Below are 9,041 nucleotides of genomic sequence, written 5' to 3' on the forward strand. Positions count from 1 at the left end.
GTGGAAGGCAAGCTTGGTGATACGGATATGAAGATCTCCTACCATTGTAACCGACTCTATGTAACCCTAACCCTATCCGGTGTCTATATAAACCGGAGGGTTTTAGTCCGTAGGACAACGTAGACATGAACAATCATACCATAGGCTAGCTTCTAGGGTTTAGCCTCCTCGATCTCGTGGTAGATCTACTCTTGTACTACCCATATCATTAATATTAATCAAGCAGGACGTAGGGTTTTACCTCCATCGAGAGGGCCCGAACCTGGGTAAAACTTCATGTCCCTTGTCTCCTGTTACCATCCGGCCTAGACGCACAGTTCGGGACCCCCTACCCGAGATCCGCCGGTTTTGACACCGACATTGGTGCTTTCATTGAGAGTTCCTCTGTGTTGTCGCCATCAGGAAGGATGCCTCGCCCCGTCTTTAAAGACGGTACCATTGCTAAGGGAGCTTTGGCTGTCGGCCAAACCCTCCGGCTAGGTGGTTTTCTTATGACCGCCTGTTCGGCTTCTGCGCCAACGATGACCTCTCGAGCCATCGAAAACAATCTTCATGTCAGCTTAGAACTTGCCGAGCAGTTAGATCCAATGGAGCTTTCCTCCATAAACGATCTCTTCGATCGCTTCGCCGCCCTGGGAGTCGCTACGGATTACGACTAGATCGGGCCTAAAACCGATCTGAGAGAGATTAACTCTCCCCAAGTCACCCATCACGCTGCCGTGGTAGAGGGATAGTGCGGCGACCCTTCATCTATCTTAAGGACTCGCTATGTCCGGATTCCCGATCCCTCCAAGCCGGATACCCGCGGAGGGAAGGATATCACTCAAGACCTGAACTTAGAGTCAGGCGACGGGCTGGATTCATTAGACAACATCCAGGAATCCAAATTTTTGAGTTCGGAAATTCCTCGGCCTCTGAGCCTTAGATGGGGTGAGGCTTCGGATTTAATTCCACCCACCCACCCCAACATAAGCGATCTATCCAAAATCAGGCAAGAACCCGATGAAACAGTACATCATTACTGGGCCAGATTCCTCTTTGTTAAGAACAGGCTAAGGGACTGTCGTGAGGAAGACACAATCTCAATCTTCTGCGATAATTGTACGGGCAAGGGAATACTCAACGCCATAAGTCACCGTGATATTACACGCTTCGCTGACTTGGCGTCCATTGTACGAAAGTACTGTGCGATGGAAAGCGCCTGGAAAAACGAAATAAAATTTTGGGACAATCCGGCCCTGAATACAAACCCAGGCCGAAATAAAAGGGTGCATCATCACTAGTCACCCGGGTCAAGCACTAAAAAGAAAAAACCCTCTACAGGGCATGGAACCGTACTGGAAGGATGCCTTAATGGACCCTGTAAAATTCACAGTACAGAGGACGCCACACCAACTCACAGCCTCAGAGCATGTTGGATACTCCGGCAGGTGGCCAAAATTGGCGAAAATCTCCTAATTCCGGAGGCCACAGAAAGCCACCCTAGAGACACCAATCTGGTATTAACAGTCTTCGAGACTTCCGCATCAAATAATATGCGAAAAAGGACACTCCGCAGCCTTGCCGAAGTCTACCAAGTAGCAACAATAAACCCATGGAGTGACACGGCTATTACCTTTAACGCTAGTGATGAACCTAAATTCCGAACAGCCCGAGCACCAGCTGCATTGGTCCTTAGTCCAATAGTGGACGGCTTTCGTCTTACCAAGGTACTCATGGATGGAGGCAGCGGATTGAACTTCATTTATGAGGAGACCCTTCAAAAAATGGAAATAGACTGGAACCGCAATGAGCGAAGCAGCACAACCTTTAGAGGAATAATCCCCAGTCGGGAAGCACGCTATACATGAAAAATCACACTAGATGTGGTGTTCGGCATGCCGGATAATTACAGGTTCGAAGAGGTCATGTTCCAGGTGGCTCCGTTCAGCAGTGGTTATCACGCTCTGCTAGGGCGGGAAGCATTCACAATCTTCCAAGCAATACCCCATTACGGGTACATGAAGCTCAAGATTCCCGGGCCTAACGGGATCATCACTCTCGCTAGTGATCCGGACATAGCACTCCGCGCCGAAAACAAGACAGCCGCACCGGCCCTCGAGGCACTATCCGAAGCCCTAGCGGCTAAGGAGCTGACTGCGCTGCGCTCTACGGTGAATAGGGACGATGTGGTACTCGACAAAAGATCCAAGTCCACCTCCTTTAAACCGGCGGACGAAATAGTCAAATTCCAAGTCCATCCAACGGACCCCAATAAAACAGCTTCCATCGGGGCACAGTTAAACCCTAATGTCGACGCCGCATTGCGAGAGTTCCTACGAGAGAACTGGGACATTTTCGCCTGGCACCCTTCAGACATGCCAGGAATCCCACGCAGGCTGGCCGAGCACAATTTAAATATCCAAACAGGATTCAAACCTGTCAAACAGGCTCTTCGGCGTTTTTCCGAACCTAAGAGACAGGCCATGGGAGAGGAGCTAGCAAAGCTATTGGAGGCCGGATTCATTAGAGATATAAAACATCTGGACTGGCTAGCAAACCTAGTGATGGTACCAAAGAAGGACAAATCCTGGCGCCTGTGTGTCGATTTTAAAGACCTTAACAAGGCTTGCCCAAAGGATCCCTTCCCCCTCCCCCGCATCGATCAAATTATCGACGCTACCACAGGACACGATTTGTTGTGTTTCCTCGACGCATATTCTGGCTACCATCAAATCAAAATGGTAGAACCAGACCAAGCCGCAACGGCATTTATCACACCATACGGGCCATTCTGCTTCAACACGATGCCCTTCGGGCTCAAAAACGCCGGCGTAACATATCAGCGCATGATTCAGACATGTCTGGCAAGCCAGATCGGAAAAACAGTGGAGGCATATGTAGATGATGTGGTCATCAAAACAAGACATGTTGAATCTCTAGTAGACGACTTGAGGCTCACATTTGATAACCTCCGAACATACGACATCAAGCTCAACCCGGAAAAATTCGTTTTCGGCGTTCCAGCCGGAAAGCTCTTGGGCTTCATTGTATCCGGTAGAGGAATTGAAGCAAATCCAGCCAAGATCCGACCTCTGTCACAACTAGATATCCCAAATGACCTCAAACAAATACAAAAGTTAACCGGATGCATGGCGGCTCTAAGCCGCTTTATCTCCCGCTTGGGAGAAAAGGCCCTACCCCTTTACCGCCTCCTTCGGCGCACCGAACACTTCAAATGGACGGATACAGCCACAGCCGGACTCAATGAAATAAAAGCCATACTGGCAATAAACCCAGTCCTGGCCATGCCAAACATCGGCGAACCAATGCTATTATACATTGCGGAAATACATTAGGTTGTAAGCGCAGTGCTCGTCGTCGAACGAGAAGCGGACGGACACAAATTCCCCCTTCAAAAGCCGGTCTATTATGTGTCCACCGTCCTCACTCCCTGCAAATCATGCTACCCGCATTATCAAAAGATTGCATACGCGGTATTCATGGCATCCCAGAAGCTACGACACTACTTTCAAGAGTGTTCAATAACAGTAGCCTCGGAAGTACCACTTAATGATATTATAAACAACCGTGATGCAACAGGCCGGATTGCAAAATGGGCCATTGAGCTCCTCCCGTTCGACATAACTTATAAGCCACGACGAGCCATCAAGTCACAAGTCTTGGCCAACTTCGTCGCAGAATGGACGGAGGCCAAACTCCCTAAAGAGTACGGCACATATTCAAATTGGATCATGCATTTCGACGACTCTAAGATGTTGGCTGGACTGGGGGCTGGCGTCGTTTTGAAGTCCCCCAGTGGAGACACAGTTCAATACGCACTACAGATTATGTACATGGACTCCAACAACGCAGCCAAATATGAGGTCCTTTTACATGGTCTCCGAATGGTAGTATCCATGGGCATCCAACGCCTAGAGGTGTGCAGGGACTCGAACCTCGCAATATCCCAAATAAATGGAGACTTCGATGCCAAGGATCCAAAAATGGCAGCTTACCGCAATGCCGTCCTAAAAATGTCAGCTCGGTTTGAGGGGCTTGAATTTCACCATATAGCCCGGGCACATGTCCTGGCACGCATCGGCGCAAAACGCGATGTAGTCCCCCCCAACATCTTCTTGGAAAGGCTGTTCAAGCCATCCGTAGTATGGGAAGGGGAGCCGAACAATAACAGCCCGGACCCAACCGCACTGCCCGACACCGAACATTCTGACACAATCGGAGGCTCTGCCAATGAAATAACACCTTTAGCCAACATAATAATGGCCGTTATCGCCCCGTGGACAGAACCATTCCTCGCCTACCTTACTAGGCAGGAACTCCCCGAGGACCAAAATGAGGCACGCTGCATAGGGCGGCGATCCAAAGCCTACAGAGTCCACGAGGGAGAGCTTTATAAGAAAAGCACTACCGGAGTCCTTCAAAGGTGCATCTCCGAAGAGGAGGGGCGAAACCTCCTGGCTGAAATGCATGCCGGACTTGGCGGTCATCACGCTGTAGCCCGGTCCCTTGTAAGCAAGGCCTTCCGTACAGGCTTTTATTGGCCGACGGCCCGGGCAGACGCTCAGGACTTAGTCCAACGATGCACCGGTTGCCAGCTCTTTGTAAACCAAAGCCATATGCCACCCACCGCCCTCCAAACTATCCCCATTACTTGGCCCTTCATGGTCTGGGGGCTTGACATGGTTGGACCCCTTAAAGGCGGAACCCACAAGCAAAAATACTTACTGGTCATGGTGGATAAGTTCACCAAATGGATAGAAGCCAAGCCTGTTAAGACGGCCGAATCCCGACCGGTGATAGACTTTATATCCGGGGTTGTACACCGTTACGGCGTCCCCCACAGCATCATCATTGATAATGGCACGAACTTCACGGCCGACGAGGTAAAACTCTGGTGCAAAGACATGGGCATCAAGCTTGATTATGCTTCCGTCTATCACCCACAAACTAACGGCCAGGTTGAACATGCAAATGGTCTTATCATGAGCGGCATCATACCCAGATTAGTGCGGTCCCTCAAGGAATCTAACATGCACTGGGTAGAGGAGCTCGACTCCGTACTCTGGGGCTGCGGACCACGCCAAATTGCACCACCGGATACACAACATTCTTTATGGTGTACGTCGCAGAGGCAGTTTTGCCTTGCGACATAATTCATGACTCACCTCGAGTGCGCATGTACGAAGAAAGAGAAGCCGAGCTCAATCGGCAGGACAGCTTGGACGCATTGGAGGAGGAGCATGACATGGCAAAAGCCCGTTCCGCATTCTATCAACAGCAGGCTCGAAGATACCAAAGCAGAGAAGTACGGGCCAAAAATTACAACGTTGGCGAATTAGTTCTATGACTACCGGACAAGAAAAAGGACAAACTCAAGCCCAAGTGGGAAGGTCCCTTCATAATTGACCAAGTCCTGACTGGTGGAGCGTACCGCCTGTGGGACGCATCGGATAACCGACTCGAGCCAAAGCCATGGAACGCAGCCCGTCTCCGAAGTTTCTATGCCTACCGTCGGACTCTGTGTTCGTCTCCTTCCTCTGTCCATTTTTTATATTTTCTGTCTTACATTTCTCTTTTCTCTCTCTCTCTTATAGCCTCTAAAGGCTCATAAAGTGACGCGCTATCCGCGCTCATTAAACCTGGGGGCTTCTTTAAACAGAAGCTTATTCATGCGGGCTTCATGCCCAACACATGTGTCACACTTCCGCATGGACCTTTTATTCACCATTATATGCATCAATATGACTTAAATTTTGGCCAAGCTGGGTTGCCTCGCTCCTGTGCTTACCCTTACGTTCCCGGTTGTTCGGCTAGGGGTAAAGGGAGCACCTCTGCGATTGTTACTGCTGGGTCAGCCGGACGTGTACCTCAGACTGGGTGAAGCCGAAAGCTAGCGTTCTTAAGGGAATATTCGGTCGGTGAACTAAAGATGATCTTTTTTTATTTTTATCTATACGCCCCCAGATGTTTTTCCCGCGTCTCTTTTCGCAGCATGGACATGCACCTTAGGGCATGCCTCCCAGGGAAAGGAACCCCTAACGGAACTATTCTCCCTGGAAGATGTTTCTTACTAACCATGTAATATAACATACCTAGTCGGGCACTTGTCTGTTCATGCCCTAATGACCCCTACGCCTGGTCTCCATGCATTCCCCGGTTCCTATATAACCGCATGGGAATTCGGACACACTCCGGACTGCCAGGTCCCGAGGCTGAAGCGAAAAGGTCGGCCATGACAAATGATCTACAATCTGGCTAGAAGGCATTATAAATGTCAATTAAATTTCATAGTCATTTTGACTGGTTGTATTCCTGTTCAATACCATCTAACAGGCTGTCTAATTTACAGTCCTGCTGGGAATACTTGTATACTAAGCTTACAGGGATATCCTTCCCATCGGGCCCTACAGGACCGACCTCAGCCATGTGGTTGGGGTCAGCCTTTGCGTACCACGTCTTCACCATGGCCCAGGCCTCCCTAGCGCCTTGACGGCAGGCTGATATCTTCCACAATCGGAAGCGCCGCCGTGCTCCCTTTAGCTTCTCCGCAAGCTCTCCAAGACCTTCGGTCATGGAGACGGATGGCCACAGGGCCTGGGCGACGCCTCGCATCGCCTTCCTAACTCGATCGAGCAGTTGCGAGAGCTCGGGAAGAAGGTCACCCGTAGAACCGGAAATCTCCTCTGCAGGATGACCTGTTAGCACACCTACAGACATTGCTCTGTTAGTCGACTTGCCCGCCAAAATTTCTTTCAAAAGGTTCGTTCAAGCACTTACTAAATATGCCGCGCCGAAGCCGCTGATTCTCCTTCACGGAGTCTGACAGCTGGGCATGAACATCTTTCAGCTCGACGCCTAGCTTGGTGTTGGCATCTTGGAGATCGTTCTTCTCCCCCATCACCTTTATCAGCACCCTCTCGCCAGCCTTTAGCTGGCGTAGGAGGTGTTGCCTTTCCGGATTCAATCCGGCGCCATCTGCAATTTCATTTGTCAGATTCGCACCAAAGCCGTGCTTCGCAAAATACTTATCTTTCGAAGTGTATATTACCAGAGGGGGTCTCCTTAGGCTCCCCTGCCGCGGCTAGTGCGGCCTCAAGTTGGGCTTTGCACTCTTCCAGCTCCTTGGACAGTAGGGAATTCTTTTCCGTAAGAAGCTGCATCACAAATGATCCTTAAATCAGTTATTCTAACTGTTTCAAGTCTCGGGGGCTACTGCTATATATATAATTACCAAAATTTTCTTACCCATATGTCTTTTACATATTTCTCCGTGGCTCTGGCTAGACCATTTTGAGCGGTACGGAGGTGCCCATCTCCCGAGTTGAAGGCATGTAACGCCCCTTGGGAGAAACAAGCATCGCGAAGAATTATCCGGCGACGCCTGTGGTTCATGGCACTCTTCACCTCAGAGTTGGTGGCAGACAACCCGTCCACATCCTCTGTCGGAGGAGCGTCTAGCGCGCGCCTTGCGTTCGCCTCTGCCTCCGGACCAGGCTTTGGAGCCTGGCTGGTGGAGGCGCGATTGGCAACCTCCCCGGGTATAGTCCAGCGAGGTCTCTTTGTCCTGAAGAGAGCATGAGTGTCAATGTGCCTCGAAGGTATAACACCTGGGATAAGGGGGCGCGCCATACCATTGCGCTGACGCCTCGGTCCAGACTGTACTTCTTTTCGGCCCACGGGGCCCTACAGCCCCTCGTTGGCTTGTCGACGCAGGTTCGGCCTTCCGCCTTAAAAACCTCCCCTGCAAAGTTCGGTTGTAATCAGGAAACTGAAAACACGAGTGGGCGGACACCTATTCAGGGTACTGGGACTTCGATCTCAGTTACCTGGGGGGTCAGGATTAGCCCTGGGTAATCGGCCGTAATGGCCACCAAGGCATTGTCCTTGCTCAATTGATGGAACACTCCATCAATCAGCTCCACAGATATGTCCGGATCCTCTTGAGAGGCCGGGTCGAGGGACTGTCCTGGGTCCTCGGGTTGTGGAGGAGGGCTGTTTATTTCCTTAACGGCCCGACACAGTTCCTATGTTGAAGTCGTCCGACCAAATATTTAAACAATGGGAATACAAAACGGATGGACAAGTAAATATGGCCACTTACCTAGCTTGGGGGATTGTGCATGGAGAATCCACCCTGAGGGTTGACGCGGAGAAATTCCTCCTCTTCTCCCTTATACAAAGTGGACAAGATCTTTAGTAGAGCGGCAACTGAATCCGGCCCCTTACGACCATAGCGGGTGGCATCGTCCTCCCTGTTGAAGTCCCACATGGGGTGGCTTCTATACTGAAGCGGCTGCACCCCCCGCATAATGCATTCGGCCATAACCCCGATCATGGTTAGTCCGGAATGGGCTAACAATCTTATTCGGCCCATCAGGTAAATGATGTCCCTGTCACTTTCCCTTTGAGGGCTCCGCGGGCGCCAGCTTAGGTGCTTCTTTAAGGGAGCACTGTTGAATTTAGGGAGGCCGATCCGGACAGGATCCGGCAGCGGGACGTCTTCTATATAAAACCATTCCGAGGGCCAGTCTTCGGACACCTTCTTTGGGGTTCCGGACAGATATCCGGTCCCGGCGATGCGCCACACTTCGGCTCCACCAACTTGATACATTGACCCCTTCTTGGAACGGGGCACGAGGCAGAATAGCTCCTTCCATAGTCTGAAATGAGCTTCAACACCCAAGAACAGCTCGCAGAGGGCTACAAAGCCCGCGATATGCAATACTGAAGCAGGCGTGAGATGATGTAGCTGGAGGCCGTAGAACTCCAGCAGCCCCTGGAGAAATGGATGGATTGGAAATCCGAGCCCCCTTATTAAGTAAGGGACGAGGCACACCCGCTCTCCTTTGGAGGGATTAGGGGCATTCTCTGCTTGCTCTCTGCTGTTGTAGACAGCAAGACCGGCTCGAACCGGGACCATATAGGCTGGGGGGGGAGAAATCCCTTGGTCTGGAGCGTCACTAGCTCGCTATGCGGGATGGAACATCTCTCCCAATATCCAGGCTTAGGGCTGGAAGGGCGAGGGGAGGAGTTGTGAC

Source organism: Triticum aestivum, chromosome 7A (genome assembly GCF_018294505.1).
Source record: "Triticum aestivum cultivar Chinese Spring chromosome 7A, IWGSC CS RefSeq v2.1, whole genome shotgun sequence".
NCBI lineage: Eukaryota > Viridiplantae > Streptophyta > Magnoliopsida > Poales > Poaceae > Triticum > Triticum aestivum.